The sequence below is a fragment of the Eurosta solidaginis genome, chromosome 5, assembly GCF_040869045.1.
Source record: "Eurosta solidaginis isolate ZX-2024a chromosome 5, ASM4086904v1, whole genome shotgun sequence".
NCBI lineage: Eukaryota > Metazoa > Arthropoda > Insecta > Diptera > Tephritidae > Eurosta > Eurosta solidaginis.
The window spans coordinates 266,037,321-266,056,854 of record NC_090323.1 but is presented as its reverse complement, the minus strand read 5'-3'; the positions used below and the strand labels follow the sequence as shown (position 1 = coordinate 266,056,854).

Here is a 19,534-nt window from a genome sequence, read left to right as displayed (position 1 = left end):
CTAACAAAATTTTTTTAAATGTATGAAAATTTTGTTTCACTTCATCGTTTCACAGAACATCTTTCATAGCATCCTCGAGGAATCCACAGGGTAGCGTTTTGGGAACCTTATTTGTTTGAACTGGACAACTTTTACTACTGATGTGTCCATACTCGCCTATTTATAAACATTGCTTAGTGTCATTATACATCTTATGCAAAATGATCTAATATTACTTCGATGTGATAAAGTATCTGTAACGTTGTACACTGAACCAAAAAAGTGGATGTATACTAAGGAAAAGTGCGTACATTTTAAGAAATGTTCATTGAAAACCTCTCCAAAAACCGTATTCATAGAATTTAAGAATATAAGTACAATCAACAAATTTACTCAAGCAGCTTAATGAATATGGTTCTTATATTATAAGAACGAAGTTTTGTCATAAATATAATTTTACGAATTTTTTCTTAGATCATACGCAAATTTCCTAAATTGTATGCAATTTTTCCTAAATTTTAAGAAAAAATCGGAGTGAATTTCTATGAAACTTTTTCTTAATAAAACATGTACGTTTTCGGTTCAGTGTACTAAACAGCGAATTCAGTGACGTTGGTATTTATTTTCATCCTTAGCTCAGCTTCGTCATACACGTTAATATGACCGTTTCTTAATAGTATTCGATGTTGGCTTTAAGCGTAGCACCTATTCTAATTTTTCTGATCACTATACTTCTAAACCATTATTAGGCTGGAGTATGCGGTATTTGAAGGTCCTCTTCTTGCAGTTTATATCAGAAGGTTGGAATCTGCGCCTTCGTATGTTTTTCTCTGCCGGTTGATGAGCTTTGTCGTCCCTTTACCATCGTTTCGTGTTCGGTGTTCACTTATAAATATCATGTCCTTGGAGTCGAAGCGTACTTTTGTTTTAAATATTTTTATCCATAGCCAATTTTCTCAAAATTATCCCATCGGAAAGTTACTCATCCTAATCCACGTTTCAGCGTAATTTTGGAGAAAGTGCTGAACTTGAAGGATAACGACATTCAGCATCAAAAGAAATCGTTCATTGCACTATATGCCTTCAAACATCCAATGAAAAAAATGCAGATGGATTTGAACCGCGTTTATCCGAGCCATATTCCTGTATGTAGTAGTCGTATGGTGGTCAGCCTTGAAGGCCGTAAGGCTTGAAATTTAAACTTGTTGCGAAAAGCTAACAGATCTAGTATGAGCAGCACAACTAGTGCTCTAGGAACAGGGACAATCGGAGATCATTCTTGATATCCAACCCTTGGGTTAAGGAAAGCCTTGCGTTTAGGAAAGATGAAAGCATTTCCATATACACCGACGGTTATTGGCTAAACGGTAGGATTAGAGAAGTTGTCAGATCAAAGCACCGATACTTCTAAATCTCTATCAGACTACCTGATCATTGTAGTATCTTCCAGGCAAAATTATCAACTATCATGGAGTTGACAGTTTTCATAGGAAAACACTCTATCGATAAGGAACGTTGTATATAGGTCCTGGGACACTTGGTTGTTTTTGTTGTTGTTATAGCAATAAGGGTACTCCCCGAAGGCTTTGGGGAGTGTTATCGATATGATGGTCCTTTGCCGGATAAAGATCCGGTACGCTACGGTAACACAGCACAATTAGGGTACTAGCCCAACCATCTTGGGAACGATTTATATGGCAACATTCTCTCCCCACCCCCAAGTTCCATGAGGAGCTTGGGGTCGCCAGAGCCTCGTCTGGTAATGAAACAGGATTCACCACGGATAGGTGAGGTTGACAATTAAGTTTGGAGAAGCTACATATTGCGCTACACAACCCCTTGAATCTGGTATTTTAGTCGCCTCTTACCACAGGCATACCTACCGCCGGTAACCCGCTGGGCTGGGACACTTGGTCATTACGGGAAACTGTATTGCGCACGAACTTGTAGGCTAGGCATGGTCTAGCAGATTCTTACTGACAAAGAATGTCAAGGTATACCCTTTGTCATATGCAAGCTAATGCTCAACGAGTTCATCTACCATGAAGCCAACGGTAAATGGCTACAAAATCCAAGTTGCAAAAAATGAGATCTTAAGAGATCTAATCATGTAAACATCCTGAATAGGTATACAATTTCCACACTTTTAGGAGTACTGACTCAACACTGCCTTATTGGTAGGCTAGAAGTTCCCTATCACCGATGCTGTAGGAGTTGTTTAGGCGACGAAGATGAGAAAACGGTTGGCGGTTTTCGAAATGGGTCCATCGCAATATGCCAGTAAATATTTCTTTCTTTTCAGTTTCTCTTAGAAAACATAATAATTGAAATTCAATTATTATAAGCCAGTGTTAAGCTCATGAATTCTTAAATATAAGTATAAAATTTTTTTATTTTATTTTTGTTTCCTTCTTTTCTTACATTTTCTCGGTGTCTTAACCTATCGGTTAAGTTTTACGCTTGTAGCTCAATGAGAACTTACATAAAAACCTCCTGTTTCCTCCTTTTCTTACATTTTCTCGGTGTCTTAACCTATCGGTTAAGTTTTACGCTTGTAGCTCAATGAGAACTTACATAAAAACCAATCCCAAAAATCCCTTCGTTCAGTTTGATTTTTCTAAATATCTCAGTCCGTGCATCTCCTAGCGAAATTTTTGTATTGTGTCATCGGCTGTCATCGACCTCTCAATTAAACTCTAAATTTTTAGCCTCTAGCTCATCGAGAAGTTACTTAAAACCTGTTGTAATAGAGATTTGTACACGCAGTTTCAGAGTAAGATGGCGACTAACTTTATTCAGTATAATACGAACAGAGGTATAATGAAATAGTATGAAAAGAAAACTGATAATTAGAGTTGCCAGATTTATATTATTTAACAATACTTCCCTTTAATAGAACATCTGGCAACATTGTAAATATATATAAGTAAAAATTTACGACCATTAATTCAAATCCAAAATGTTTACATTGCAAAAACTATGTTAAGTAATACATATGTAAGTTTACTGTAAACCTATTCCGACATTAATAAATTCATTTTTAACAGCTGTTATAGCTTTCGTTAAACCATCTGCCAACATCTCGCTTGTAGAAATGTACTCTAGCTTTAACGACTTATCTTCCAGCCTTTCTTGTATGAATTTCACCTTTATATCGACATGTTTAGTACGTGGAGAAAAATTGTTGTTACGAACAATATGAATTGCGCTTTTGTTATCGCAATACAATGTTGTTGTTTTTGCATCGCGAGGAATAAGCTCAGATTCCAATCGGTTCAACCAAATCGTTTCTTGCATTGCACCCACTATTGACATAAGTTCTGCTTCTGTTGATGACAATGCAACGGTTCGCTGTCTATGCGTTGACCAAGATATAGCACCACCCTGCATAACAAACATGTAACCAGAAGTTGATCGACGCTGATCAAGATCTCCTGCCCAGTCAGCATCGCAAAATCATACTAGACCTTCAGCAGATTTTTTGTACACGATGCCTTTGTTTATAGTTCCCTTCAAATATCGCATCACACGCTTCACTGCAAGCCAATGAGCTTTGCCGGGATTTTGTGTAAACCGACTCAGTAAATTGACCGCGAAGCTGATATCAGGTCGAGTGTTCTGTGCTGCGTACAACAGACAACCAATAGCCTCCATATATGGAACATTTTCCATCTCTTTCTTTGCTTCTTCAGTTCGTGGACACATTTCAATAGTTAGCTTCTGTGACAAATCAAGTGGCGTAGCAACGGCATTACAGTCATCCATTCCAAAACGTTTGAGCACACTGCAAATATATTCAGATTGATCAAGTTTTATTAGTTTTTTTACCTCATCTCTTTGAACTCGCATGCCCAATACGGATGACGCTGAACCCATGTCTTTCATTTTAAATCTGGAAGACAACTCGCTCTTAAAACGCTGTGTAGCCTTTTTGTCATTGGAGAACACCAACACGTCGTCTACATAAATCGCTACGTAAACCATACTTTGATCTTTTACACAATAGTAGATACATTGATCGACTTCGCTCCGAACTAGTCCTAGACCGATGAGTACTGTATTCAATTTATCGTTCCAAACTTTGCTTGCTTGTTTCAAGCCGTATAGTGACTTCACCAAACGACATACTCTGCCTGAACCATCATCATAGCCTTCCGGTTGCTTCATGTATACTTCTTCACGAAGCTCACCATTTAAAAATGCTGTTACCGCATCTAATTGATGCACCGCCAAGTCATATTTCGCTGCCATGGCGAACAAGAATCGCAATGAGTTATACCTAACTACCGGTGAATATGTTTCCGAATAATCGACGCCTTGTTTCTGCGAGCAACCTTTCACAACGAGCCTTGCTTTATAACGAACAAGCTCACCAGCTGCATCACGTTTCACTTTGAATACCCATTTTGAACTTATTGCCTTTTTACCAGCAGGCAATTTCGTAAGCACCCAAGTGTTGTTTGACTTAAGAGAATCCATCTCCTCTTCCATGGCGCGCTTCCAGGCACTTGATTCTGCACTATACAATGCCTCTTCAACACTAACAGGGTCATCAGCATCAGACACCACTGTCAACAACAAATTTCTTTTCGTTTTGTTTGCAATACGCTCCGACCGACGAACTGGATACAATTTATCATAATCGTCACTATGCATATTAACTGCTTCACTTTCATCAGGAGTATCGTAGTCACTGTCCGAAGATTTGTTGACATCTAACAATTCGCTCATATTATCCTCCTCTGAATTGTTAATGTTATAATCTTCCCTTGTATTAATAATATCAATAATCAAATTTGGCTCTGTATGTTTCGTTACGTCACATGAATTTTCTATAAATGTAACATCACGGCTCACAATAAACTTGTAATCAGATTTACGATAAAGCCGGTAAGCTTTTGACACAGCACAATATCCTACAAATATGCACTCATCTGATTTTGCATCAAGTTTTAAACGTTTTTGTTTCGGTATGTGAACCATCGCTGTACAACCAAATATTCGTAAATGCTTTAAATTAGGTTTAACACCTGACCATATTTCTTCTGGACTTCGATTATTACCTCTACATGGAATGCGGTTTACCAAATATGCTGCCGTGTTTGCAGCCTCTGCCCAGAATATATTTCTCAGGCCAGAATCTAATAACATACATCTAACACGTTCAATCAACGTTCGGTTCATACGCTCAGCCACCCCGTTCTGTTCGGGCGTGTAGGGAGCTGTTTTTTGATGAACAATGCCACAATCACGCAAAAAATTTTCAAATGGTTCGTTGCAATATTCAGTGCCATTGTCTGTCCTCAGCACTTTTATTTTACGGCCACACTGTGTCTCTACTTCGCTTTTAAATTCCTTAAATTTAGCAAACATATCTGACTTTCGTACAATCGGTATCGCAAATACCTTTCTTGAAAAATCATCAACAAATACAAGTAAAAATCTTGCACCACTGAACGATTTTGTGCTAATTGGACCAAGCACGTCAGAATGTATGATGTCTAACAAATTTTCTGCACGCGTACCAGCTGATTTGTTTATATTTCTAGTTTGTTTACCTTTACAGCATATAATACACCCTTTGTCACTTGTGCTGCTGTAATTAACGCCAAGCGTTGAATTCTGCACTCGTTTCATATTTTCCTTGCAAATGTGTGCCAGCCTACGATGCCAAAGCTCAAAGTTATCAACTGTAGTCATTGCTCTCCCAACTTTATTTTTAACGCAATCCAACTTGTATAAATCGTTGTCCGCAAATGCCTTTGCTATTAAATTGCCTTTCACATCGAAAATTTTACATACATTTTTTTCGAACACCACCTTTTTGTTTTGCTTAGTCATTTGTCGAACTGACAAAAGATTTGCACAAAGACTAGGAACATATTCAACATTTCGAACATTAGTTGGAATTTTCTGTTTGTTGACATTTAACAGTAGGCTAACATCTCCTACGCTGTTAACAGGAACTCGCTCACTGTTAGCTAAAATAACTTCGTTGTGTTCTGCTGCTCGAACTTTTGAAAGCAACTGTTGATCGTTCGTCATATGCGACGTTGCGCCTGAGTCGACGTACCATACACACTCGCCACTCTGAGAGTGTAAACACGAATTCGCTAGCAAAGAATTTGAAAACATAGCTGTCTTGCTTTTACTTTCGTTCTCATTTGCTTTTTTCGACTGTATAGATTTACGACACTCTTTACGCATATGGCCTTCCTGACCACAATTAAAACAACGAAACTTTTTACGATTAGAATTTTTGTCCTTCTTTTTCGGTTCGAAATTCTTCGAATACAAAGCGTTGTTGGTGGATTCCTTACTACAATCCAATTTGACGTCTTGCAACAACAAATTCTTTACGCTGTCGACGGTTAACTTCGATTTGGAATTTTCCACTGCCATAACAAGAGCTTGATACTCATTAGGCAACCCAGCTAGCAATAAAGATGCAATCAATTCATCACCGACATTTAAACCTGCACTTTGCAATTTTATTGAAGTCATGACCACTTCATTCACATAATCCTGTATGGTCTGGAACTGTTCGAGTTTTAACTGCACCAGCTTTTTCAAAAGCTCTACCTTGCGAGTTAAACCACTGTCCTCATACGCTGCCATTATTGAATCCGATGCTTCTTTTGCCGTCTGTGCATTTGCTATGTGCGAGAAATTACTCGGCTCCACCATGAGCGTAATCTCCGCCAGCGCCCGTTCGTTTGTGTCACGATCTTTTTCCGATGCATTTTCAGACAAACCTGCTTCGGTGATTTTCCAACAATTTTTCAGCACCAAGTATGACTTTGCATTTCGCCGCCAAACATCAAAATTTTCCCGACCGCGAAGTTTTTCGAAAGGAAAACTGAGTGTGCCCGTCGCCATTTTAATTAAATTAATATATTTAACTTTAATTTTACTCTATGTGGATAGGCCCATAACCTGTTGTAATAGAGATTTGTACACGCAGTTTCAGAGTAAGATGGCGACTAACTTTATTCAGTATAATACGAACAGAGGTATAATGAAATAGTATGAAAAGAAAACTGATAATTAGAGTTGCCAGATTTATATTATTTAACAATAAAACCCTGTTTCAAATTTCCAAATTATTATCTAATTTTTTCGATCCGTGGCGGAATTTTTTCCTCCTTTTGTTCCTTTGTCACGGTGTCTTACCTTGTCTGTGATGTTTCACGTTTGTAGCTTAATGAGGAGTTACTTTAAAATCGATCTCAAAACACCAAGTTTCCAAATTCTTATATAAATATTTCGATCCGTGCGCCACCTAACGTATTTTTTTCTTCTTTTATAAAATTTTCTCGGTGTCTTATCCTATCTGTGAAGTTTTACAGTTGTATCTCGATGAGAACTTACATAAAAATCAATCCAAAAATTCCCTCTTCCCTGCACCCCTAGCGAATCTTTTTGTATCGTGTTATCGGCTGTCATCGACCTCTGAATTAAGTTTGAAATTTCAAGTCTCCATCTCATCGAGAAGTTACTTAAAAGCTGGTTTGAAAATTTTCAAATTCTTTATCTAATTATTTCGATCCGTGCGCCACCTAGCGGATTTTCCCCTTTTTTGTCACGGTGTTCTAACCTATGTGTAAAGTTTCACGTTTGTAGTTCAAGGAGAAGTTACTTAAAAATCGATTGCAAGATTTGTATGAAAAGCAGATAAATATTCAACCGACCTAATATAAAGGAAGTAATAAAGACATTCTCAAGAGCACAGTAGTAATACTTTAGCTTTAAAAACATTACAAGTATACAATTCATAGTACCAAAAGTTTCTTCTGAGACACAAACAACATATGCTTCAAATTTAGGCGAAGTTTTTTGCAACCTTATTACGAACCAGTCTAATGTAGGCCACATCCGATTGCTTACCACCAATGGTATTATCAGAGAATTTAAACACAATGAGAAGGCGTTTTTGCTAGATTCCAACTTTTTTGCATGTGAACACGTCTTGCACTTCACCACACACAATCCAATTTCAATGTTAACCAGTTAACAGCAGAAAATTCTCTGTCAACAGTTTCAGCTGGTGTATAAATTCTCTGGATTTTCTCTTAATATGATTTCTTTGTGGGAATATAGGTATTTAGTAGGATTAATTAAATTTAAATTTTATTACTTGTAGCAATATATTTGCTTGTTTTATGTTGATGCAAATTGCAGAAATTTTGCTTATTTCTTTACAAACATATTAGTACTTTCATACAGGCTTATAAATAGTTTGGTATTATTTCATAGGAAAGGTGCGGGGTTATGAAAGTAGTTATGCTCGTCATAATGAATACCCCCAATATGCATCGAAGTTGGAATTTATAAAATCGCAAAAATTTGTCTTTTGACGATTTTATCAAATGCCATGTTGCCGAATTCTATCACCAATTCGGGCAACTTAAGAAGTAGCATTTATGAATGAAAAATAAAGAGGAAGCTAGTTTTCAGGATTTTGCGATTTACATACAAAACATGAGCATACATATGTACATATGTATGTGTGCTTGTGCGTATGGTTGGATGGTTGAAGTGAATTTTGTTTTGTTTGTCAACATGCGAATATAAAAATATTTCTTAGCTTACATATGAACATAGATTTGTACATATGCTTGTGCGTAAGAATAGTTTTTGTAGGAAGTGGTTGATTGAAACGGTTTGTCTTTTATTTGAACATGTGAATGTACAAACATTTGTTAGCTTATGTATGGATATATTGGTATCAATGAAGTGGGTGGGAAATGGGGGTGTAGGCTGATCTTTAGTTTAGGAATATATGTGTGTACATATATACCAATCTAGGTTGGTTTATACCCACTCAAATCAAATGTGTTTACTTTAGGAGATCAAAAATTTATAATAATTTTTAATTCAGCTTTCTGAATCTTTTTTGACTATATTTGTTGACTGAATAATGTATTTTATACTTGTCAAAATATTTCTTTACATCGGAGCTGCTCAACCCCTATACACTTGTAGCACTTTTGTTCTTGTTTTGCCCTGAATCATAGGCACAGATTCAAATTCACACTTTGAATATAAGAAAAAAACAAGTAAGGACAGGACTGTCTTCGGCCGTGCCGAAGACTTCAACCTTTCATGAATGGGGCTGAACAATAATATTATCCCGTTCGTAATCTCCAAATAATCGGATTTATAAGATAAGAAATATATATTGAACAGATGTACATACCTAACCGATTTTTAAAAAATAAAATAAATTTTTTTTAAAGATAAATATAAAATAAACAAGTAAGGAAGGTTAAGTTCGGGAGTAACCGAACATTACATACTCAGTTGAGAGCTATGGTGACAACATATCGGAAAATAATCATGTAGGAAAATGAACCGAGGGTAACCCTGGAATGTGTTTGTATGACATGTGTATCAAATGGAAGGTATTAAAGAGTATTTTAAAAGGGAGTGATCCTTAGTTCCATAGGTGGACGCCGTTTCGAGATATCGCCATAAAGGTGGGCCAGGGGTGACCCTAGAATTTGTTTTTACAATATGGGTATCAAATGAAAGGGGTTAATGAGTATTTTAAAAGGGAGTGGGCCTTAGTTCTGTAGGTGGACGCCTTTTCGAGATATCAGGAACCTACATACGAAATTTCATCAAGATACCTCAAAATTTACTCAAGTTATCGTGTTAACGGACGGACGGACGGACATGGCTCAATCAACTCAGCTCTTCATCCTGATTATTTCGGTATACTTAATGGTGGGTCTATCTATTTTCCTTTGAGGACTTACAATTTTGGGTTTCGTGACGAAATTAATATACCATTTCATTTTCATGAAAGGTATAAAAATTTTAGCACTCTCATATGCCCTCACATATAATTTCGAATCGTGAAAATGCTTGAATTTCTTATGAAAGTGCCAAGAAAAAGCACTCCCGTATGGAGCTCAGGAGCTTGTGTATGATAAAAAAATTACACTAATAATTTGACAACTATGTTGTATATTGTAAAAAGTTAAATCAGCAGGGACAATTTCCACCGCCTAGGGCCGCGCCATGTAGTTGAAGGTGGGGAATTTGTGGTAATATTATTCGAGCAGATATGTTGTTCCCTATTTCTGATGGCCTGGTAAAATCGGCTGTTTTGGGAAAAATGGGCACTTTTCCTAATTCGTGGTAATGAGATGGGAGCAATAAATATATAATAAAACAACGAGCGGCATTTGAACCACAAGTTGAAAAAAATAAAAATAAATTGATGCAAATGCTTTACATCTGCACCAAACATGCTATTGAATAATTGTCTCCTAAGACCTTACTTAATGGGGCAAGTCAATTTACAATGAAACAATTCCAACCATCATAATTTATTTGCAAAAAATCAGAGAATTAAATTTGCAATATACTTGCTCTGATCAGAGAATTTTTTGGTAACAGGCGAACAGAGAAAATCGTTAAGAGAATTTTCTGTTACGTCTTGCACCCTGTTAAGTTAACATGAATTTGGGGAATAGTGGTGAAGTGCAAGACGTGTCACATGCAAATGGATCGTAAGCAGTGGATGCCCAAAAAACGCCTTCTCATTGTGTTTAAATTCTCTGGTATTATCACATATCAAAATTTAAAGTCATCTCATTATTTTGCACACATTTGCACTTTTACTACTTGTCTATCATCGTCAACATCATCCAATGTGTATTCATTTATAATGATCTCAAACACTTGAAGCATAATTACATTTTCGTTTCGTCTGTCTGCGTTGACACCTCACTACTGCTGACGTCACTTCCACTGCTGCTATTGCCATTTTGGCAGTACCCTTTTGGCGTATTCCCGACACGTTTACGTACTCATACTATTGTGTGGTATTTGGTTGATGAGGCTTGTTGGCTACCATTTTGTTAAAATGCAACTATAAATCGCACAAAATGAGTAATTATGCCCCCAAACCGGCGACAGTGTTGCAAACTCATGCTTTTGTTTAACCGCTACAAACACGTCTCCCCTGTTGTCATTCACGCATTTATTATTGCAATTTACAGTTTTTGGTCTACCCTCAAAAAAATACACCCAAAAACTATACAAATGACTTTGAATTGAGTCGAGTTTGCTTGCTTGTTGTTGTTGTTGCGCTTGTTTGGCGAATGAGTAGTGCATTCAACTTCTTACTCATCACTTTAATCGCCATCATCATCACAGCTTCCATGCATAAATGTTTCGAATTAAAAGTTATTTCACGAAATGGTTTCAACGTTTTTTCTGGCTGCAACCGCCATCAGTTGTGGAGGTGAAAAATAGAAAACGTTTGGATGCAAGAAGGCGTTGTTTTGTTCGAAAGCCATTCAAAAGCTTGTCATTTGCATTCCCTTCCATGCACCATGATGTGCCATTTCTATTTGGGCCATTTTGCTGCGCTTTGTCGCCAAGTAATAGCAGGGAAAAAACGTTGCATACATCGTGGCGCATGCGGGGTACCTTTTTGCTTCGTATTATTTTTTTGGTGCGTTGTGGTTGAAAGTTTAGTTGAACAGAAAGCTGCTACGAAACCATCTCATTTGCGTGCACATAAAAATGTAAATGTCATTTTTGTTATTCCATCTAATTTCTTGGTGCAAGCGGTTGCTCATTTGTTTTCATTTTGTTCTTTTTTTTAGATGAAGCAGCCATTAGCATGTCAGTGGCATAGGAAAGATAGAGTAAAGAATTTTCCTATTAGAATGTAATTATGCCTTTTCATGAATATAAAAGGTCATTATGGCTTTCTTCTTTGACATAATTTTGGCCGGAAAAAAATGAAAACTCGGAACTTGTTTGACGATCTCTTTCGTTAACTCAAAATCGTTCAGATTGAAAGATACTTTTGTTGAATAACAATACTAACCCCTGCTATGCCGTCATCAAATTCTTCCAAGAAACTCCCAATTTCATAAGTGTTGTTCCATATTGAAGTAATTCTTAGAAGCATTTGTTCCTTAAACTTTTGAATGGATGATAAGTTTTATGGTGGAGCAAATAAAGCTGCGTAACCGCTGATAAATTTGAAACTTATATTTAACGGACATGGGAACGAATTAAAATTTTTTATCATTCTTCATATAGCCGACATATTTTTTTATAACTTTCTAAATGTACATCCAATTTTTAAAAATTGCAATTAATCATATAACTAGTTGGGTTTTAAGGAGTTCTTTTAACATCAACTGGTTTGGCTGCTAACTGCGTTTTACCCCTGAAATATGCTTGCCGTTTCACCGAAAAATCGAATCTCTTACGAAGTTAGAAAAACACTTCTCTCAAGAAGTATAAAAAAATATAACAAAATTGTTCCGCAACACTTTTAACACAGCCTTAAATTTAGTAACTTTAGTCCTTTGCCACTTTTACATATTGTAGCGAATGTAGGGAAATTCCGCTTATTTGCAACCTTCTACTAACGTTCGTATCACTGAACTGTTGAATAAATAACTCCAATGTTCAATAATGCAAAATGATCTTTATTAGACTACTTTGAAAATACTTCACAATAACACTTAGACTTCTCAACTGATAGCGTGCTTAAATCAAACTGATTCTGCTTACTCAGCTTTTGCTCCTTTTATAATTTCTGCTGTGTCGTACGTATACTTCTAGGCGTTTCTTCTTCTAGAATTTACTAATTGTTTACCAGCTATAAACTACAGATGCACGTTTATAGCTTCTCTTATGCGCGTGTATATTTGAGTAATACTTCCACCGATGATTGCCTACTTTTGTGAGTATCTCAGATATATGCATGTGTTTGTGCATATCTCTCCGCTTCTTGTATGTACATATGTGTAGACATAATGATTGATTTGTTTATGTAGATACAATGTTGCTAATATTCGTCACAATATCATATGCGGAGTGATTCAGTCTAGAGCATATTCTGCATGCTGGTAAAAATTAAACGGAAATGAATTAAGGAAGACAAAATGTTGGGCTATTTTATGATAGTCTCTTAGGTTTGTGCTATATCGACTTCAATTAAGTCATACATGTGACATAATACATAAACATTTGACATTAAATGACCATGGTGTCAGTTTGAGGTAATTTTTGATGTCAGGCATTTCAATCTGTATTAGTATCAGCATGGCGAATTTCATGTTCCTTTGAATTGAAGGCAGTCGACTTTTTCATGGCCCCCCACTCAATTTGATGGTGATAAGAAAGAGCTTGTCATGGGCTGGGCTTGTTGCCTCCAAATAACTAGTTGCTTGATACTCTCTCTAAAAGAATGCTCCATGATTTGCAGGCAAAGGGAGCTCGGGCATCTACTCGGGCCCGACATTACTTTCTTCTCAAAACCAAAAGAGACTTAGAAGGTTCTGTTTATGATTACGCTACCCTCTTCCTTGAACCACCATATAAAATGCGACTATACACATTTTCTTCAATATCAATTTATATATAACTAAATTGCAATGAAAGTGCTTATTGTAGATACCGCGGTAGAACTAAAAATCTTAATTTAAAACATTATTCTAGATTTCAAAATGTATTGGAAATATATGGATCTAGCAGCTTTTCATTATTCTGTTAGAAATGGCACGTTTTATCTCGAATAATTTTTAGCGGCTCTGGACATTATACACCAAAGTTCCTTTTACCACCTTGAGCAGAAATCGCCTTCCATTCATCAGCGTCATAAAGTTATTTTGAATGAAAAGTGGAGTAAACAATTTTAAGGAATGTTGTTGTTGTCGGTCTTGTTTTAGCGACCAAAAACACCCCTGGAAGTTTTTGGGGAGTGCTATCGATGTTGATAGTCCTTTGGCAGATATAGATCCGCTACATTCTGGTTCATTAAATACAAGCCCATCTCGAAGATGATTTAATATGGCCACCTTGAACCAAAATGTTGCTAATAAAGAAGTTTAGCAGCTTCCAAAATGAATCTGTGCAACGAGCAATTGCAATTGTCTTACATATTTTCTTTCTTCTATTCTAATTTATACATTTTTTTAATTAAGAATAATTGTAACACAAGAATAATAATAATAAAAAAGTATTGATAAGGCCTCAAGCTCCACTCGAACGCACGAACTTAAAGATTTTATTTTTGTCAAGTCTTTGTGATGCGATCACAGCAGTTTCTAATCGTTATAACTCTGAGTTCATTCGACCAATACCAATAATATTAGGTAAGTGGTTCAAACATGAAAGGAAGATCTATGAAAACTTCTTTTTCTATATGTCCCTTCTATCAAAACTCCAAAAGTGTGTTTAGTGTATGTGTGTAGTATGGCACTCCGCATTCTAAACAAACCTTTTGTGTTCCTATCATCATCATCATCATCATCATTAATAGGCGCTTAACCGCCCAAGCGATTTTGACCGTTTCGTAACAAGTCAAGCTAGCTATCCCTGTTTAGCGATAGTTGACGCCAAATGGGAGCACCAAGGTAAGACAAGTCTTTCTCCACCTGCCTCTCCCAACTCAGTGGAGGTCTCCCTCTTCCCCTGATTCCAAACTGCGATATCGACTGAATTTCTTCGTCCATTCGAATAGTATGATCTAGCCTGTGAAGCCTTAGTGTTCTTTTTCGTTGCACTATCGAGATATCTGCGTAAAGCTCATACAGCTCATCAGGAGGTGTACTCCTTCAATATTCGCCGTCGACATCATACAACCTTTAATCTTCTGGAAATTTTTTCTCTCGAATACTCTCAGAACCATCTCATATTCTCTCGATACCGTCCATTATTCCGAGCCATATATTATGACGGGTATGATGAGTGCGTTGTATATCGTGATTTTTGTTTCTCGAGAGGACTTTGCTTTTCAATTGCCTACTCAGTCCAAATCAGCAGTTGGCGGAAAAATTAATCTTAGTTTGATTTATAAGCTGAAATTGTTGGCTTGCTGTGAAATAATTGAAATTGCAAAGATTTTCCGAGAAATATATTCGGTTCCACCCGAACTTCGACTTCTTTATTAAGTACTAATTAAGTTTCATATATGAGTTAAATATAGCTTTAGCTATAGATTTTCCTAGTCTTCGGAAATTGTGTGTTTTTAAGCTGAACTTAAGTATATAAAAAAATCCGTTAACCTAATTTCGCCTCTTTATCCTAAGTACAATGCGATGGCGACCAACTTTATCGTTGAGTGTGCCAGCATGAGTTCCGCAGGTACCCCCCACTGCATAAGCAATTAGACCAGCTTACTGCCGTCAGGTACATAGAATAACAAATCTAATTGCAGCGACTGCTTACTATCAAAACCACAAAATAGCTGATCCATGAATATTTTGTTCTTTCAACACTACTAATTGTTTCTTATTCATATCAATTGTTGCTTTCAAATAAATTTTAGAATGCTAATGAAATAATGGCATTGTGGCTCCCCCTTAATCCTAATATTCATGCAATATGAAACAATAGGTTTTTTAAGGCTAAAGCTTATCGAAGCTCAACTGGACTATCTCTTTCATCCACTTTCACATTCATTATTTTATTTGGTCATTTACACGTCCATTCATTCACTCCTAAATTGCGTAAGGCGCCCAACTGTGCTAACTATTGTTCCAATCAAGGTTAAGACTCAATCGAGTGCGACAGCCGTTTGGTGACCTGAGACTATTCAACTTTTTTAAACAAGTTTGGCGTTTCGTTGGCTTTTGTTTTGCCATTGTTTTTAGTTATTGTGGGAACTGATTCCTCCATGTTGCTGGATTTATTTGGTTGAGTGAAGTTAACATATTCATAATTAAGAACTGAAGTGATCTTGTGGTGTAGTGACGCGATCCTTAGAACTACGGTATGGAATCGGTAATTCGGCGAGTTTTAGGCTAGGTTTAACTCGTCAGTGAATAAAAGGCGTAAACCATATAAAAACGTTCCTACGGTGAATGTTTAAGAACATTTTTCAATCCGTTTTTGTTTTATATAAAAACGTGTAAGGAGGCTCTCATTGTCTGATTCTTAACAGTCAAAAGTTGAAAGTCAAGCGTAGCGTAAATTCGGGTCATAAATTGTCTGAAGGGTCTGATGTCATTGGACACATTTTCAGCTGCATCTTGATCCATTTATATAAAGAGAGCTAAATTTAATTTAAAAATCATCTTTCGGACTATTTTCGGGAAAAAATTCCAACATAAAAAGTAATATCCAGACTAAAGTTTTTCAAATTCGAAACAGCTAGTTCTTTACTCAATTTAGGTTTTGGGACAATTCAAGATATGAATTCAAGGGACGCAAATAAAGCTTCAAAACGGAATGTTTTTAAATATGGTTCACAGTTCGATTAATATATATTATTTATATGGAGGTACTGAAAGGAAGTGAGAGAAGGAGTGGTAGTGGAAGCGTGAGTGGGAATTTATGTGGCAGTGTGAGTGAGAGTGGGAAAGGGTAGGTCAAGGAAAAAGAAAAGAGTAGATGAGAATGGAGAAGGAGGTGAAGTGGTAGAGAAGAGACAATTGGAATAGGAGGAACGGTGAGTGGGACGTTTGTTAACATTTTTTCATCATTATTTGCAACGAGTGGCGGTTGCACCCAAAGTCATGAAATACTGATGTATTAAAGCGTATTTCTGGATTATAGAGGATGCAATGCAAAAGCGGCCGCCAATTAAAATCCAAGCCAAAACAACATAAAATTTAGAAACTAATTTTTTCAATTAGGATAAAGTTTTTCTAAGCTCCTAGTGTGTTTCTGCCATGAAAGGCTCATCTTCCTTGCGGATGCCGTTCGGAGTCGGCGTAAAACATGTAGTTCCCGTTACGCAAGTTTGCAGGGATAAATTAAAAAGAAGCACGATGCAAATTGGAAGAGTATCTCATCCTATATTCTCTTCGTAGGTATATCGCACATTGTATTTATTTATTTATTTAATGCAATAAGTATTTATTTTAAAAATAAAAACTTGCTTGAGTTCGGTTTTCGGACTCCCGAGTTACCAATCTGATACAAATAATGCCCATATCGGCATAAATTAAAAAAAAAAAAACGGTTTCTGGGACAGAGTTAGGTTGAACTGGCAGGCCAATAAAAATCTCCGCAGGCTGAAAGTATCCATAGTATTACCACACTTTATATATTAAATCGGAAAAAAATTAAACAACGTGACATAAGGACGGACAAGGCGACAGCTGTTTCAATTATACCTTGTAAATATCTAGAAAGCCTTTTATTACGGGAGTGGGATTTGAACCCGCAATCCTGCGGTGGTTGAAGTGTTACAAACGCATTCAGCCATGTAATGCCTTCTTTGCCGACCAAATGCAAACCCTCAAATTATTGAATTTTTCTAAAACCTTCATTGCAGCCTTTTTGTGATAAGTCTACCGCCATTAGTAGCTGGAGCCTTGCAGAACCTGCTAAGCCGTTTTTTTATTACACCCCGAACTTTCTTCATTTCCTGTCACTAACGAGAAGGCAGTGTCCAGTTAGGACGTCCATCTTAAACTTGAGCTAGATGTCTTCAAGCATAATATTGTAGGATTTGCACATGATCTTAGAAATTTTGCAGCCCATGCCTTTAGAGCATGATGGATTATTTGTCACTCCTGTCTACTTTTCATTCGTCCTAAATGGGCTACAATGTAAATCCCACGTGTCCTATACTCTCCTTTGCCATCTCATAGACCTTTTCCTTACCTTCTATCCCTTTTTGGCCAGGAAATCCATATTGTTGTACGGTACGGCCTAAGCGAAATATCTCCAATCCATGTTTGCATTCCAGAACACCTCTTGGTGAAATGCGCCAATCTCAGAATTTGGTGTGGATCCAACATATCTGAAATAGTGCGTTCTTGCCTCTGAGGGGATGGCATTGGGTGATATTCCAGTCAGGCGTTGATTTTGTGAATATAAAGTTTTGATCGGCGGCCATCGTGGTGTGATGTTAGCGTGCTCCGCCTATCACACCGTATGCCCTGGGTTCAACTCCCGGGCAAAGCAACATCAAAATTTTAGAAATAAGATTTTTCAATTAGAAGACAATTTTTCTAAGCGGGGTCGCCCCTCGGCAGTGTCTGGCAAGCGCTCCGATTGTATTTTTGCCATGAAAAGCTCTCAGTGAAAACTCATCTGCCTTGCAGATGCCGTTCGGAGTCGGCATAAAACATGTAGGTCCCGTCCGGCCAATTTGTAGGGAAAAATCAAGAGGAGCACGACGCAAATTGGAAGAGAAGCTCGGCCTTAGATCTCTTCGGAGGTTATCGCGCCTTACATTTATTTATTTTTAAAGTTTTGATCCCCAGTAATCCCACTATTGCTGACTTTGAGTCTGTGAATTTTGCATAAACGAATATCCAAAGTTGTATATCTTGCATTTCGCATTATTTTTACATGCATTTTTGTCATGACATTTTAAATACATAAAACCTCACTTTATCAAAATATCTCTCACAATTGCACCGATTAGTGCTTGGCTGAATACAGCGATGCTCGCTTCTAACGAATTGTTCGTGGTTGCATATTTAAGTGCCGCATCTAGTTATGTATTTATTTGGTAGCTGCATATGTATTTGGACATATGCGTATGTAGTGGCATCCACTAATACACAGCGACTGCTACATTTTTAATGAACAACGACCAAACCACTCCCCTCCGCACAGTCAGCACATTGTTGCCGGTGTTAGCCAATGCTATGCACCAAGCGCCGGAATTTAATGTGGCAAGTGTGGCAGAATTTTGAAGGCAAGTACACAGTGCTGTCAAATGACTAAGCCAAATTACAGCATACATAGCTTAACTTCAACTTTCAATGGAATCTTAACTTTGGTGGCCGCAGTCCGCCCTCAACAGGCGCTACCCAATGTGTGCTCTGAAATACGGGCGCCTTGTTGGACGCTGATGTTGTTTGGTTTTGCTTGACGCAGGTAATTTCATATGAATGAAATGTAAAGTTCACATACAAATACATATGCACATCCCTGGGGATTGGCGACGAGAGTCAGTTGCTGTTGTTCGAATGCCATTTGTTCGTTTGCACGCTGCTTACCCTTACAGTCACATACTCGTAATACGTCCAAGCTTTGGGGATGCGGTGTACATCGCGTATGAGTGCTATTTAATGAAACTTTCATTTCATTTTGAGCAATTTTTTTTTGTTCTGGTAGCTTATTATGCATTTGTCGGTATGTGATATCTATGTGCATGTGTGTTTGTTCGCCTTAAAATCCTTCTATGGGGCATCAGCAACTATTGTGCTTGCGCTTTGGTAGTCAAATTTTACAGTCTCTGCGCTAACAAAAAAGGATTTCATTTTCATTGCAATTTTGCTTCTCGGCAGCTGCTTCTGTTTGGCTTTATTTTTTGCATTCAAATGTTACTCTTTTGTTAATACTTTTTGCATTGCATTTTATTTTCTCCAGTTCCTGTTATGAATATTTTATCAATTGCTCCCTGACTACCCCATACTAGTTGTTATTAACTGTGATTGTGTTGGTGTTTATTAGGAAGGGTCGTGTTTTTTTACTACTGAAATTTTATTAGCTCGATCACTTCTTGTGAGTCAATTGCAGTGCATTATTTTGGAATCTTGAAACCTGATGACAATGCTATAAAATGGAAATTAAGTGGCTTGTAGGCGAGTGAAATATTTAACCCGAC

General features: G+C 37.1%; 1 protein-coding gene across 1 annotated transcript in view; it reads right to left on the bottom strand.

Moving 5' to 3' along the window:
- The window catches only part of Glut1 (Glucose transporter 1), a 174,120-nt gene that overhangs the window by 134,240 nt on the left and 20,346 nt on the right, over nt 1-19,534 (bottom strand). The gene's annotated exons all lie outside the window — the stretch shown is intronic.